Source organism: Marmota monax, unplaced genomic scaffold (assembly GCF_021218885.2).
Source record: "Marmota monax isolate L192 unplaced genomic scaffold, Marmota_monax_Labrador192_F-V1.1 WCK01_AAM20220418_F8-fsc00158, whole genome shotgun sequence".
In the NCBI taxonomy this organism is placed as follows: Eukaryota; Metazoa; Chordata; class Mammalia; order Rodentia; family Sciuridae; genus Marmota; species Marmota monax.
In genome coordinates this window covers 1,987,726-2,004,656 of record NW_026694092.1, presented here as the reverse complement: position 1 = coordinate 2,004,656, position 16,931 = coordinate 1,987,726, and the positions used below count along the sequence as shown (strand labels likewise).

The window sequence follows — 16,931 nt, the reverse complement described above, 5'->3', positions numbered from 1 at the left end:
ATATAGGAAAACTACTTGACATTTGAATCTGATTTGCATATTCAATTTGTTTCAATAAATTATGTTTGGGATGCCTATTACATGCCTGGTGTTAGCACATCAGAACATAAATGAAGAGAACAGTTCTTGCCATCAAAGAGCTAATAGGCTATCTGGAAAGGCGGTCATGTAAACAGATAATTGCAATAGATTATGTCTGTGCAATGAAAGAAATATGTATAAGATACAGAATTAGAATAGTGAACAGAGTAAACCATATACTGGTGGTGGTGAAGGTGAGTTATTAATGAAGTCCTTAGAGTTCAGAAACTACTTTACATATTCGCTGGGGACCTAGACAGTCCAGACATTCAACAAATGTCCCAAAGCAATTCAATTCAACTGGAAAAGGATAATTTTCAATAAATGGTGCTAGAACAATTGTATACCCACATGGGAGAAAAATTAATCTCAAATTTTCCCTTATACTATATACAAAAATCAATGTCAAATGAGTCATACACATAAATACAAGTGCTAAAATTAAATAACACTTCTAGAATGCACAGGAGAGAATCTTTGTGACCTTGGGTTAGGCAAAGACTTCTTAAGACACAAAAGGCACAAACCACAAACAAAAAAAAAAAGCATTGATAAAATGTACCTCGTCAAAATTTAAGACTTCCATTCTTAGAAAGATGCTCTTAAGAAAATGAAAAGTCAAGTCACTGAGAAGACATTTTCAAACCAGGTATCTGATAAAAGATTCCTATCCAAAATATTAATTTAAAAACACATACTATACAAAACTAAGAAAAAAGAAACCCATTTTTTTAAATGAACAAGATTTAGACAAATGCTTCATCAAATAAATGTGTGGTCAATAAACACAGGACAAGATACTTAACTCTATTATTCACTACGGAAAAGCAAATTAAAACAATAATGTGGCTGTGCATGGTGGCTCACGTTTGTAATCCCAGCAACTTGGGAGGCTGAGGCAGGAGGATCTTAAGTTCAAAGCCAGCCTCAGTAACTTAGCAAGGCCCAAAGCAACTCAGTGAGACCCTGTCTCTAAATAAAATATAAAAAGGGCTGGGGATGTGGCTTAGTAGTTAAGTGCTCCTGGGTTCAATCCCTGGTGCACGCACGGGCGACAGGTTACAATAATGTGTTGCCACTATACACCTAGTAGAATGACTAAAATTTAAAAGACTGCCCATACCCTCTGGTAGCAAATGAGTTCCTATACATTGCTGCTGGGAATGAAAAATGGTCATCCAACATTTGGCAAATAGTTTAGCTATTGCTTTTTAAGCTACACTTTTAGACACGGAATTCTACTACTAAGTATTTACCTAAAAGAAATGAAAATACTGGGCAGGCTCGGTGGCGCATACCTGTAATCCTAGTGGCTCTCGAGGCAGAGACAGGATTGCGAGTTCGATGCCAGCCTCAGCAAAAGTGAGGCTCTAAGCAACTCAGTGAGACCCTGTCTCTAAATAAAATACAAAATAGGACTGGCTCAGTGGACTGGCTCAGCACCCCTGAGTTCAATATCTGGTACCCCCACTCCCCTCAAAAAAAACTCTATGATGAAAGAAATCAAATCAATAGTTACCCAGGGCTGGGGAAAAAGCATTGACGGTAAACTGGCAAGAAATAACTTTTGGGACTGGGCTGGGGATGTGGCTCAGTGGTAGGGTGCTTGCCTGGCAAGCAAGGACCTAAGCTCAATCCCCATTACCATACACACACACACAAAGGTATGGCACTTAGCCTCATACATTAGGAAAAATTCACCAAATATGCAATTTAGTTTGGGAAATTTTGCTGCACATAGATTGTACCTCAATAAGTCTTTTTTAATTTTTTTTAGTTGACAATGGACCTTTATTATTTGATTTATATATATGTGGTGCTGAGAATTGAAGCCAGTGCCTCAAACATACTAGGCAAGTTCTCTACCACTGAGCCACAACCCCAGCCCCCATAAATCTTGTTTCTTTTTTAAAAAAAATCATTTACAAGTTCCACATCAAGAATCTATTAAATTGCTTGATTTTCTTAAAAAATAAAAATGTAGTGTCCTGAACCTCTAAAATGGTACAGTTCTTTAGAAAGAAGCAGAGATTCAAAAATTAGCATGAAGCTGGTTATGAATAAATTATATATAAATGGCCTTCCTTCGACATAGTCCTAAAATGTGAATCTATTGTTAAGAATAAGGACTCTCTGAGTACTATTACATTGTAACTTGCATAATGGTCTATTCTTTAGAGAAAAGAAATTCCTCCCAACTCAAATATAACAATAGATGTACCTTGATTTAAAATTCCATATCTAAATGTAAAAAAAAAAATCTTAGCTTAAGAAAACCTGAGATATGAAAATTTGGGTATACACATTAAGTGATTATGTATTTTATGTGTAGCTCAATGATAGAGTACTAGTCTATCACGTGCAAGGCCCTGAATTTGATCCCCAGCACTGGGAAAAAAAAAAAAAAAAAAAAAAACTCTGAATTTACTTGAACAGTAAACTTCTCTAGTACAATTAAAATGACTTGATTTAGAAAGGTAAGATGTTGGAATAGGAAATCTTAGATGTTCCTTTTCCCCATGGATGCACTGACTCAACAATAATACGTGCACAAATTTTCTTTGTGAGAATTTCCGAAATTAGTTAAGAGGTCACTGAACCCTGGGGGAATGAGAAACCAGCTACATCAAAGCCTGTAGGAAAATTCAAGACACTCTCTCACCATAATCTCTACTCCTACCATAAAACCATGTAATGGGAAGGAAAATTCCATGTCCCATCTTTTCTTTGGGAATTGAAAAAATTGAACCATGCATCTGATGTTACAACTTTTGTAACATAATGCCCAAGGAGCATCTGTCTCACCTGTTTCAGAGCTTTGATGATACCCAGTATACTCTAGAAGGCTGGGTGGCCCCGAAGTGCAAAGATGGTAGTTTGAACTAGCACACAAACACCTGCCACATCCCCTTCCCTGGTTCAGTATATATAAGTGGGCAAAAGCCTGAAATCCCAGAATCTCCTTGAGGAAGAAAAGAGTTGGATGTTGCATCCAATGATCCAACTTTTCCAAAGGCTTCAGGAAAAACATGACTCTGTCTTGCTCATCTCAGAGCACTGTCAGGACATAGCATACTATAGGGAGCTGCTTTCTTGCCATTTTGCCATCCATACCTGGGGCTGCTATGAATAAAGACAGTAGTTTGGATTACAATGAAGGACTGAGAAATCCCCTGAATCTCTGGTGGGATTGATTGATGATGGTTTTCTTCTGTGTGAGATCAGTCCATGAAAACTGGGAGAGATGGCTGCTTTTTCTAATGTATACCAACACAAAGAGTGAAAGAAAAGGAAGAAACTAGGAAATATGATCCAGAAAAGTAAAAAAGATAAATTCCAGAAACTAATTCTAGTAAAATGGAGATACATCATGTACCTGACAGAGAATTCAAGCATCATAAAATGCTTGACAAGAAAAGAAGAAGAATGCATTTGAAACGTGAGAATTTCAACAGAGATAGAAATTATTTTAAAAGTACCAAGCAGAAATATTGAAGTTGAAGAACATAATAACTGAAAAAATTCACTAGAGAGGTTTGACATCAGACAAGATTATGAAAAAAGAAAGGATCGTTGACCTCAAACACAGGTTATTGAAAATTATTCAGAATAGTGAAAAGAAAATGAATGAAAAGAAGTGAATAAAGCTTAAGGGACTTGTGGGAAACCATCAAGCTGACTATATATATAATGGAAATACAAGAGACAGAAAGAAAGAGAAAGAGGCAGAAAGCTGATTCAAAGAAATAATGTCCAAAGCTTTATAAATTCTGACATGGACATCCAGATCCAGAAAACCTAATAGATTCCAAATAAGATAAACCCAGAGAATCCACCTGGAGACACATTGTGATCAAACTGTCAAAACTCAAAGACAAGAAGTGTTTTGAAAGCAGCAAAAGAAAAATGACCTATCATATACAAAGGAACCCCCATTAGATTATCAGCAGACTACTCAGTAAAATCCTTACAGGCCAGAAGGGAGTGGGATGATATATTCAAAGTGCTGGAAGATAAAAATTACCAACCATAAATATCATACATTGTAAAACTGTCCTTCAAAAATGAAGAAAGGTAAAGACATTCCTAAACAAAAGTAGAGTGAGTTCATTACCACTAGACCTGCCTTATAAGAAATGTAAAAATTGAAATGAAGGTACACAAAACAGCAACACAAAAAACATATAAATAGTATAAAACAACATGATATGAGTGAATATATAAGCAGATGTAAACTACTATAATATTGTAATCATGGTAAGTGAATCACTTTTTCTAGTATAAAACTTGCAAGACAACAGTGCTAAAAAGAACTATAAAATGTTAATGGATACAGAACAAAAAGAAGCAAACTTTGAGACCAATAACATAAAGTGCACAGGAAGGAAATAAAAATAGAGTTTTTGTATGTGATTGAAATTTTGTCGTCAGCTTAAAATAGACTATTACAACTCTCACTGGGAATGAAAGGTTCTACTGCTCATTGCTCCACTAAAACAGAGGTTGGTGGACTAAAGTTGATTTATTCAAAGCAGACCTTCTGTCTTAAATCCCCATCTTCTGGGGGCTTAGGGACATGAACAGTTTTTTTGTAAGAGTAGAGGGGTACAATAGGGAAAAAGGAGGGAAATATGCATATGTAGATTTACCTAAGCTATGCTGGCCTGAAAATATGTCACAATTCCTGTTTTTCAAACCTTGCTGCTTTTTAGGGGAAGTTTCTAAGCTTGCACTGAAATTGAGAAAAGAACAACCAGGAAGCTGGGGAAGAAACATTTTGGGGTCTTTAATTTCAAAAGGGCTCTGTTACATAACTATGTTTTATATGTACGCCTCATTATAACCACAAGACAATACCTAACAAACGTTAAGAGGGGGAAGGAAAATGAGAATGGGGGAAAGGGAATCAAAGCATGTCAATATAAAGATTAATGAAATGCAAAGGAAAACTGCAAGGGAAAAAAGTACTTAAGATAGACAGAAAACAACAAAATAGTCTTAATTTTTTCTTAACAATAAGCACTTTGAATATAAATATATAAACTCCCCAAAAAAAGGCACAGAGTATGGGGCTGGGGTTGTGGCTCAGTGGTAAAGCACTTGCCTCCCACGTGTAGGGTCCTGGGTTTGATCCTCATGTGCCATATAAAAATAAATACATAAAATAAAGATATTTTAGTCCAACTACAACTAAAAAATAAATATTTTTAAAAAATCATTTTTAAAAAAAGGTACAGAGTAGCTGAATGAATTTTTTTAAAAATGAGATCCAAGTATGTTACCTATAAGAGACTCAATTTAGATTTAAATACACATATACTCTGAAAGTGAAGGATTGGAAAAGAATAGTCTATCCAAATTTTAACCAAAATCGAGCAAGTGTAGCTATACTTGAATCAGACAAAACAGACATTAAGTTATAAACTATCATAAGAGACAAATATACTATATGATGATAAAAGGGTCAATGCATCAGAGATATAATAACTATAAATATATAAACACCAAATATCAGGTCTTACAAATATGATAAACATTTTATAAAGAAATTATAAATTTTTGAGCAGATATGTTTATTCTGATTTAAATATCACACAATTATAACGCATCAAAACATTATAAGGTATTCCATTAATGTGTATAATTTTTATGTTTTGTGTCTCTGTTAAAAGTAAAAAGTACAGGGCTGGGGTTGTGGCTCAGTGTTAGACCACTTGCCCCCCACATGTGGGGCCCTGGGTTCAATCCTCAGCACCATATAAAAATAAATAAATAAAATAACAGTATTGTGTCCATCTACAACCAAAAAAAAATTAAGTAGATAAATAAATAAATATGAAAACCAAACAGTCACATAAACGAAGAGAGAAATAGATAGCAATACAATAATAGTAGAAGAATTCAATATCCCGCTTTCAATAATGGATAGAAAGTCCACACAGAAAATCAATAAGGAAAGAGTACTCTTGAATCACACTATATAACAAGACCTACCCAACAGTAGCAGAATATACTTTCATTTCAAGCACAGAGAAAATCCTCCAAGACACATTATATGTTAGGTCACAAAACAAGTCTTAAGAAACTTGAGAAGACGCAATCATGTCAAATATCTTTTCCAACAAAAGTGAAGTGAGACTAGAAATCAATAGCAAAATGAAAACTGGAAAATTCACAAATTCATAGAAATTAAACAACACACTTTTATTTGACCAAGTGGTCAAAGAAGAAATAAAAGTGAAATTAGAAAATATCTCCATAGTTTCATTTTTCTGATTTTGTCATTCCACACATTTTGGCCAGCGTTCATTATCCCTGAGGAAATCATACCTAATAAATTTTTAAAACTGGAATCAACTTCTCCTAATAATAGACTTGCTGATATGAACTCAGGGGGTATAAAATAGCTTAGTAAATGTATCATAACAGGACACAGATGGAATTTTAAAGCCTAAGGTTGTAGCTCAGTGGTATAGCACTTGCCTAGCATGTGTGAGGCCCTGGGTTTTGATCCTCAGCACCACATAAAAATAAATAAATAAAATAAAGATATTATGTCCAACTACAACTAAAATAATAATAATAATAATAATAATTTTAAAATAAAATAAAGATATTATATCCACATAAAACTTAAAAAATAAATATTTTTTCAAAAAGGTGAGGGGGCTGGGGATGTGGCTTAATGGTTAAGCACCATGGTTTCAATTTCTGGTACCAAACACACACACACACACACACACACACACACTCATACACACACACACACACATATACATACATATATCACGAAATGATCACCCTGGCCTGCTTTCAGCAAGAATTGTATTGAGTTGAGTTAGTCTAGTAAGCATCAGCATTTCCCTGATGTTTGGTTATTTTCCATCTATTGACCCCTACCCTGCCACTTGGCTATAAATCCCCACTTGTCTATGCTGTAGTTGGAGGGAAGCCTGATCTCTCTCCATTACTGCAAGCCCCACTGAAATGGTCTCTATACCCACCTCAATAGTCTCCCCTTGAATAAAGACTTTCTTACTGTTCTTTAACAAGTATCATTGAAGATTTATTATTTTTTCTTTGACAGTTATACTGCTGTGACTCAGATGAGGTAAGATTTATCACTGAACCCCTGGACCTCTCTCTCAGGACTCCCAAGTGTACCTGTGAAATCTTTGTGTTCACTCTAGGATAACTATATAGGGATCTGTTAGTGAGTTCAACTCCTGAACCACTGTCTGAATAAATCTGTTGACTCTAGCAAAGATAGATTTTGACTTTTTTTCTTTTCTTTTCTTTTTTTTTGGTGGTGCTAGGAATTAGATTTTGATTCTTAAGATTCTGATTCTGAGTCTAAGGAATGGAACCACTGTATGACCCAGCTATCCCACTCCTTGGTATCTATCCAAAACAACAAAAATCAGCATACATAGCGATATAAGCAAATCAATGTGTACAGCAGCACAATTCACAATAGCCAAATCATAGAACCAGATGAATGAATAAAGAAAATGTGGTATATGTCTACAATGTAGTTTTACTCAGCCATAAAAGAAGAATGAAATTATTGCATTTGCTGGTAGATGGATGGAACTGTAGAACATCATATTAAGTGAAATAAGCCAGATTCAGAAAGTCAAGGATCTAAGGTTTTTCTCTCATATGTGGAAGCTAGAGCAAAACAAGGGAGGAAAAGGGTGGGGATGAAGGAATCCTATGAAAATAAAAGGAAGATAGAGGAAGGGGATAGACGGGGAGGGAGGAGGGGAGGGATAGGGGAAGTGCAGGGGACTGAATTGGAGCGAATTATATTCCGTGCAAGTATGATTATGTACAAAATGAACCCCACTAGTATATATAACAATATTGCATTAATTTAAAAAATGATTTTGAGGACAGGTGCAGTGGCACACACCTGTAATCCCAGTGGCTCAGGAGGCTGAGGCAGGAGGATCGTGAGTTCAAAGTCAACCTCAGCAAAAGTGAGGGGCTGAACAACTCAGTGAGACCCTGTCTCTAAATAAAATACAAAATAGGGCTGGGGGTGTGGTTCAGTGGCCTAGTGTCCCTGAGCTCAATCTCTGGTACCAAAACAAAAAAGGTTCTGAGTCTGCTCTAGAGGCCTATGCTTTCCTGCTTATAGAGGCTAATCTCTATAAGGAATATAAATTGGGTTTGAGTCCCGAATATCTCTGCTTCTATTATCAAGGTACTATTGGTTAAGAACATGGGAGCTTCTCAGTCAATTAAAAGCCCCCTTCTTGAAACTTTGGTCCATGGACTTGGTCTTCTTCCTTTCTTCTGGGCATACTTATACTAAGGATAATGTAGAACTTCAATGGCCTCTTTGGGAAATTCAAGAACTCCCCCAAACTGGCTCCTCCAACATTTTTTCCCTTCCCATCACCTCTATTTCTCCTTCCTTCTTTTACTACCTTTAATCTTGTCTTGAATTATCTCAAATCCTTTGATAAGTCCCATTTCAACCCTACCTGCTCCAACCCTCAGCCTACCTCTGTTAGAACTTTTCCCTCCCCATTTGAACTCTAGGTCACCTGTCTACCAGTGGAAGTTCTCAGGGGACTCAGGGACACCCAAAAGCAGCCCACCTGAGACTTAAAAGAGGAAAGAGGCTATTTAGAAATAGAAGTGGATACTTTGTCCATTCATATAGGCTTGGGAGTCATCCAGACAGCTGCTAGATGTCTCTCCAGTTACCCAAAATGTAGTGCATAGCTTCCATAAAATTACATATCAAGGTAAAAGCATTTTTTAAAAGTATATGAGGAAGGTGGATGTGTTTTGATAAGAAAATGTATAAAATATGATGAATGTGTTTTTGTTTGAGGCAAGAGAAGAAAGTAATTTTATTCTAGGGTGGAATAACTGGTTGCTACAGAATGAGGAAAAGGAAAATACAGCAGAAAAAAAGTGAATAAATGCTTTTAGAGGTTTATGGAAAAGACATGTTATCTCACATAAACTAGCTGGCTAATTTCTCAATGGATTTATTTTGAAGTTGTTTTTTCTTTCTTTCTTTTTAATGAGCTTTAATGTCAAAAATATATTGATGCAAAACTAGAACAACAAATCTTCCTTGGATTATTATTTTTCTACTAATAAGGAGGAGTAAAAGGTTTTTGCTTACCTTTAAAGTTTTCCTGGGAAGACAAGATTCTGTGTGTTACCAGAATAATTTCCTATGCCTTATGTTATCCTTTATAACACTCTTTTTTTAATAAAATTTCTTTTTTAAAAAAACTTTGTTTTGTTTATTTATATGTGATGCTGAGGATCAAACCAGGGCCTTGCACGTGCCAGGCGAGCGCTCTACCGCTGAGCCATAACCCCAGCCCCTATAGTATTCTTTTTTTATTTTATTTTATTTTAATTTTTTATTGTGGGTTGTTCAAAACATTACAAATTTCTTGACATATCATATTCCACACTTTGATTCAAGTGGGTTATGAACTCCCACCTTCACCCCATACACAGATTGCAGAATCACATCAGTTACACATCCATTGATTTACAAATTGCCATACTAGTGTCTGTTGTGCTCCGCTGCCTTTCCCATCCTCCACCCTCTCCCCTCCCCACCTCTCCCCTCCCCTCCCCTCCTCTCTCTCTACCCCCTCCACTGTATAACCCTGAGGGTCTCCTTCCATTACCATGCAATTTCCCTTCTCTCTCCCTTTCCCTCCCACCTCTCATCCCTGTTAAATGTTAATCTTCTTCTCCTGCTCTTCGTCCCTACTCTGTTCTTAGTTACTTTCCTTATATCAAAGAAGACATTTGGCATTTGTTTTTTAGGGATTGGCTAGCTTCACTTAGCATAATCTGCTCTAATGCCATCCATTTCCCTGTAAATTCTATGATTTTGTCATTTTTTAGTGCTGCCTAATACTCCATTGTGTATAAATGCCACATTTTTTTTATCCATTCATCTATTGAAGGGCATCTAGGTTGGTTCCACAGTCTTGCTATTGTGAACTGTGCTGCTATGAACATCGATGTAGCAGTGTCCCTGTAGCATGCTCTTTTTAGGTCTTTAGGGAATAGACCAAGAAGGGGAATAGCTGGGTCAAATGGTGGCTCCATTCCCAGCTTTCCAAGAAATCTCCATACTGCTTTCCAAATTGGCTGCACCAATCTGCAGTCCCACCAGCAATGTACAAGTGTACCCTTTTCCCCACATCCTGTAGTATTCTTGATTATTTAAGAAAACCTAAGTATTATTTCATAGTGATCTGTAATCCTCTTTAATCAAGTATTCAAACCTTTTGGCAGCATCTCAAAATCAAATCTTAATTGAAATCTTCTTGTTCTTGAACAGACTTTGAGATTTCCCAGAGGATCCCTGCAAGATTTCAAAGGATTTGTTCTTTCACCTTATAAAATGAATATTAGAAATAATAAGGTTTATTCAATACATTAAATTGCACAGAGAAACACTGTCAAGTCAGAAGTGATGAATAACCCGCCCCAGGTCAGATCTGTATTTCAGAAATTAAATACAATTTCTAAAAGCATGTCATTACCCTTGCTATTCAGGATACATCTTGGTACAATGCTAATGATCATAATTCCAGTTATTATTTTTTGTTGCGTATCTCAGAAATTACCAAATTTTATTCTCAAACGAACTCCCATCAGATCTTTAATTGTGGCCATTTTTAAGTCTTTTATCATTCACATAGAGTCATTGCTTTACTCTAATTCTTTTCTGAGAGCATTGACAATCTGCTACAGTCCAATGTGCTTCATCTTCAAAGAGATTCATGGGAAAAGACTCTGACAAGTACTTTAAAGTACAGGTTTCTGATAACTTTTAAGATCATACCACTGAACTGAAGCCCAGCTCAGTGGCACACACCTGTAATCCCAGCAGCTTGGGAGGCTGAGGCAGGAGGATCATGAGTTCAAAGCCAGCCTCAGCAATGAGGAGGCGCTAAGCAACTCAGTGAGACCCTGTCTCTAAATAAAATACAGAATAGAGCTGGGGATGTGGATCAATGGTCGAGTGCCCCTGAGTTCAATCCCTGGTAGCACCCCGCCCCCAAAAGGAAAAAAAAAAAACCCTGCAAACCAGGAACTTTGTCAAATTGTCACTCTTGTCCTCACTCTACCAAATGAAGTTGCTTTCACCTCAGAAACTGAATATCAACTCTTAGCCTTGGTTTTCCTTTTTGTTCTCATGGAAATCCCCATTAGTAAATGCCCAATTGCTTGTACCTTCCAGCAAATATCCTCTTTTAACTAATCTGAACTGTTGGTCCAGTTGATTCTGTTTCTTTTTTCTTTCCTTTCTTTTATTTATGGAGGGCTGCGGGGGGGGGGGGGGGGGGAGATACTGGGGATTGAATCCAGGGTTGCTTTACCACTGAGCTACATTCACAGCCCTTTTTATTTATTTTTTATTTCAAAACAGTGTCTCACTAAGTTGCCAAGGGGCCTCAGACTTGAACTCCTACTATCTCAGCCTCTGGAGTAGTTGGGATTACAAGTTTCAGCTGATCCTTAGTGGACAAAAGGTGAATAAACAAGAATTGGACTTACCACACTCCTTGAGCAAGAAGAACTGAGAAAGACTCTTGGCCAAACTTTAATCAGGCTCCTCTGAGCCCTCTGCTCAATTAGGCCTGACCTTGGGCTTCTTTCTCTGTCCTTTTGAATCCAATTTAAGTAAGAATCTTGCAATGTCAGTTTACTGAAACTCCCCCACCCTGGGCATCTGACCACACTCAATATAGGATCAAATCCCTCAGAAGTTGGGCACAGACAAAAGCCTTATGTATGATGATACCTCATCTCCCTGCCTGTGTTCCACAAAAATTATATTGAGTTAGCATAGCAAAAATCACTCTGACCCCTAATATTTCCTCTTAGTCATTTTCCATCCACAGACTCCTGCTCTGCTTCTTGGTTTTAAATCCCCACTTGTCCTTGTTGGAATTAGAATGGAGGGCAATCTATCTCCCACTGCAAGAATCCATTCCAGAGGTCCCCATTGTAAGGTCATTGTTTAGCATCTGGATAGCCATCTTAAGTGCCACCGCCATTTTAAGAAAATTTTCACTTTCCCGCCCTAGGGCCTTTCTCAGAAAAGCTCACTATTTCCTCATACCAACCCAACCCTTCACCACCTACATTAGGACCTGCCAGGCTCTGATTCCTGAACCTGCCCCTTAGGAGTCCTGAAACCCAAGCCTGTTATGTATCTCTGCCTGATCTCCATCTTTCATTTCTCACTTTCCTTTCTCCCATACCTATTGTGATAGTCTCCTCTAACAAAGCCCTCCTTCCTATCTTAACAAGCATCATTTTAAAGCTCTTTCTTTTTCTTTTTTTTAAGAGAGAGAAAGAGAGAATCTTTTTTAATTTTTTTTTTTTTTTTTTTAGTTTTCGGCGGACACAACATCTTTATTTGTATGTGGTGCTGAGGATTGAACCCGGGCCGCACACATGCCAGGCGAGCGCGCTACCGCTTGAGCCACATCCCCAGCCCCTTAAAGCTTTTTCTTTAACAAAAGGCAACAACATATTTTCTAAGTCACCTTAGTTTTCCTTTCTAAACCTGGGCCAGGCCACACAAATACTCTCAGCAGCAAGGAGCCCTATTGTCTTTCTTTTGACAGATGGAGCAGAAGAAAAACTGGTACTTAAAATAATACTGACCACAGCCACTTCTTCTCTAAGGGAATGATCCAAATCACCTCAGAAGTAGCTAGCGCTTTCATTTAGAAAAATCCTATACTTTGATGATAGGCCTTGACTAACTTTCTAATGGAGAAATGTGAGGACCCTTGCTCAAAGTTTAACTGGAGGAGAGCCAGAAAAGAGAGCTGAATGCCACTGTGAAACAGAGAGAGATTAAGGTGGCCTGGAAGGAAGCCAGGGAAAAGGGAGGTGGGGATGAGAGCAAGGGAGAGAAAGCAGAAGGAGCAGGGAGATAAGCAGTAAGGTAGGCCTGAGGGGAAATTCCCGGTGCCTGGCAACAGGAACATGGTGGTGTAAGTTTGTGTACTGGGTTGGTCTGCCACCATGTTCTCTATACCCTGTTATATCCAAGATTCAGAAGTTGGGCACACCCCAAATCCTTAGGTTAGTTTTATCAGAGGAAAAGGATAAAACAAATCAGCAATGGGGGAGAGAACAGAAGAGCCTAGAAGTGACTAGAGGACTAGAGGTGAGTGAATGTCTGGTTTTCAAGAACTTGGCAGAAAATGGGGTTACACCATAAATAGGCCCAGGATAACATTAACCATCTGTGGGAAATTCTCAGAGATAAGAAGATGGAGGGCAAGGGTAAACACCAATGGCTTTCAACAGTATCCCACAAATTATTCTCATCAGTCAATCAATCAATATAATTTCTTTCTCAGAATACATCAAGGAACTTTGAGGAGTAAAAGCACCAGAATGCATGAAAATAGCAACTCTCAGGTAACTGTCAAGAGAAGTGGCATAAAGTACTTGACATGACTCATTTAGGTAGGAAGTGACAGCAGGTAAAATTAAGTCTGAAGTGATGTTATTCCCTTTAAAGAAATATATGATCACAGAGAAGAAAATGCCATATAATTTACATATGTACTTAATTTAAAATGCTGACATTATCAACAGGATGAAATAATTTGTGTTTATGTTTATGAAGAGTTCATTATTATAAAGATTACTTGTGGAAGAAGTCCCATACGACCTGCTGAGATTTATGAATAATGCTATTGAATTTTTCTGGAATATTAGAAAACTTGTAGCACTAAAGAATTTTAATACTAGTTTAGTCCTACCAAAACAGTTAACCTTAGCATCAAGAAAATTAAAATCACAGGAAGGGAATAGCTAACATAAAATATAAATGAAAAGTTTTTTTCCCCCTACTAGTTATTTCAGGTAATTGACTTCCATGGGTAGGAGGTATAACTAAAAATAGATTTTAGAAAATTATTCTACCAAAAGAATACATGATCAAATGTTGTTTTTTTGGGTTTTGTTTGTTTGTTTTGTTTTGTTTTGGGTGCTGGGGATTGACCCCAGGGCCTTATGCATGTGAGGCAAGCACTCTACCAACTGAGCTATATCCCCAGCCATACATGATCAAATTCTAAAATGGTCCTGGACGTGACTCATGCTTTTAGTACAGTGGTTCTCCCAGGGTGGTCCCTGGCCTAGCAAGATGAGTATTACCTGGGAACTGGTTATCCAAAAACTCCTTACCAGTCATTGGTTAAAGGCTACTTCTGGCCATCTTGCCCTGAATATGTTGCCAAAATCCCAATCCTTTTCCCCGATGCTGATCCATTAATGAGGACAGAGTTTGAGAAAAAGGAAAAAGAAGTTTTATTGCTTTGCTAGCAAAGGAGAAATACAGGGGACTTCTGTCCCAAAGGCTGTGATTTTGCCTATCCACAGGAAAAGGGGGCTTTTATAGAGGTGATTCAGAGAAAATAAGATTAGAGGAAGATCAGGAAGGAGAAAATCAGGGAGGAGAAGTTTAGGGTAAAGAAGATTGGGAGAAAGAAAAAAAATCTAAGTTTCAAAGCCACAAGGGATATACTCAAAGCATCAAGTGAACCCCTGTTACAAATATAAGTTGAGTTTACCTCCTTGGCCACAAAAATAAAACAAAAAATGTCCTCAAGCAAAGAGTAGCAGTAGCAGGTGTTTCAATAAGCAGTCCTTTGCATGTCTGGTTGAACACTGAAGGGACATAGCAGGGCACCAATAGCTTCTTCTATGGTCCCCAGATTTTTTTTATATTTTTTTAGTTGTTGTTAGATCTTTATTTTATTTATTTATATGTAGTGCTGAGAATCATCTGCCTACAGTTACCACTCAGCCAATTCAAATTAGTATGGACTGATTAGGTTATAGGTCTCGCAATTCAATCAATCACTTTACCCTCTAAACATTCCTGCACTTAAATATGAGCATTTGGAGACTACCTCATATGCAAACCATAACAATGAGCTTTAGTGATCCCTCTGACATGTTTAATAATCAAGTCTCTCTGTTTTTTTTTTTTTTTTTTTGGTACCAGGGATGGCACTCAACCACAGAGCCATATCTCCAGCCCTATTTTGGATTTTCTTTAGAGAGAGGGTCTCAGTGAGTTGCTTTGGCCCTCACTAAGTTGCAGTGCCTCACACATGCCAGGCAAGTGCACTAGCACTGAGCCACAGCCACAGCCCGGTTCCCAGATTTTTTTATGAGGAAGATCTATGTACCTCAATCAACATTATTATATTAACTTCGACAATGAATTTCATGATCAGAGAGGGATTAAAGGTATCACGTAGTACTCTACAAAATTGTAATCAGACACTCTCCATTTCTCTCTGAGACTGTTCTGGCACAAGCTGAGGGTTGTAGCAGAGAATTCCTGAAGTTGATGAGTGTGTAGTCAGCTTGGTGTCACTTTGACCAAAATACCTGACATGCACAACTTAGAGGAGAGAAAGTTTATTTTGGCTCATGGTTCCAGAGGTTTTGGCCCACAGTTGGCCAAGTCTTATTTCTCTGGGCCTTACATGAGGCTGACCATAATGGCAGAAGGGCATGATGGAGGAGTGCTGCGCCATTCTTGACAGCCAGGAAGCAGAGCGAGGGAGAAAGGAAGGAGCCACCAGAAGAACAATACTTCCAGGGCTCACTACCAGTGACCCATCTACTCCAGCCACACCTCATCTGCCTACAGTTACCACTCAGCCCATTCAAATTAGCATGGACTGATTAGGTTATTCAATTATCGCAATTCAATCAATCACTTTACCCTCTAACATTCCTGCACTTACATATGGGCATTTGGGGACTGCTTCATATGCAAACCATAACAATGAGCTTTAGTGATCCCTCTGACATGTTTAATAACCAAGTCTTTTTTTTTTTTTTTTTTTTGGTACCAGGGATTGCACTCAACCACAGAGCCATATCCCCAGCCCTATTTTGGATATTCTTTAGAGAGAGGGTCTCAGCGAGTTGCTTAGGGCCTCACTAAGTTGCTGAGGCTGGCTTTGAACTCACGATCCTCCTGCCTCAGCCTCCGGAGCTCCTGGGATTACAGGCATGCACCACTGGGCCTAGTCCTTTTAAAATTCTATTTAAATATTGCTGCAGAGCATGATATATTGTATACCCAATTTAAAACAAACAGAAACTCCAATTGGTTTAGGCAACAAATTCATCTAATTCTAACCATCAATTCATAGCAACCGCACAAACTGCCAGCAAGACTAGCAAAATCCTTCTGTGTCCTTCCCTAAAGCTTTATTTTCAGAAACAGCCTTGAAGAATGGACCCAACTGCCTTCAGGAATGACTTCTTTCCCCAGACTCTGTCACTTACCTTTTTATTGGGGTTTAGCCAGGTTTTTCAAAGTCTCTTATTAGTGTTCCATTATAGGTTATCAGACCTCTTTCCCCAGAGTCACCACATAACTTAATAAATGATACACAGTGGTCACATTATTCATTACTGACTTCCTCTAAATTTTCCAGGCCCACTTCACACTCCTAGGTTGATTTTTATATAAAAGATGTCATTCTTACATAAATTATATCATTTATTATGCACTTATCCTTCACCAAAAAAAAAGTGCTTGTATACTCAATATGTACACCTTCTAAGTGAGAGTGCTAATAAGGAAAGTGAGATAACATGAAACCCTTGGTTTCAAAGGTCATCAACTGATCTAGTAGGTAAATCCAGCCTACAGGAGTGCTTTCTTTGTCATGGCTGTTGTGTTAAGTTTGTTTGAAACAATACTTATAAATGGGGAAAATTCATATAAAATAATTCATGCATCTGCTTCCTCTTTCAAAAAGTCAGAGGATGAGGCAGTGCTGGTC

General features: G+C 37.8%; 1 protein-coding gene across 4 annotated transcripts in view; it reads right to left on the bottom strand.

Annotated features, from left to right (window-relative positions):
* Sytl5 (synaptotagmin like 5) overlaps window positions 1-16,931 on the bottom strand; it is a 257,975-nt gene that overhangs the window by 204,251 nt on the left and 36,793 nt on the right. The window lies entirely within an intron of this gene.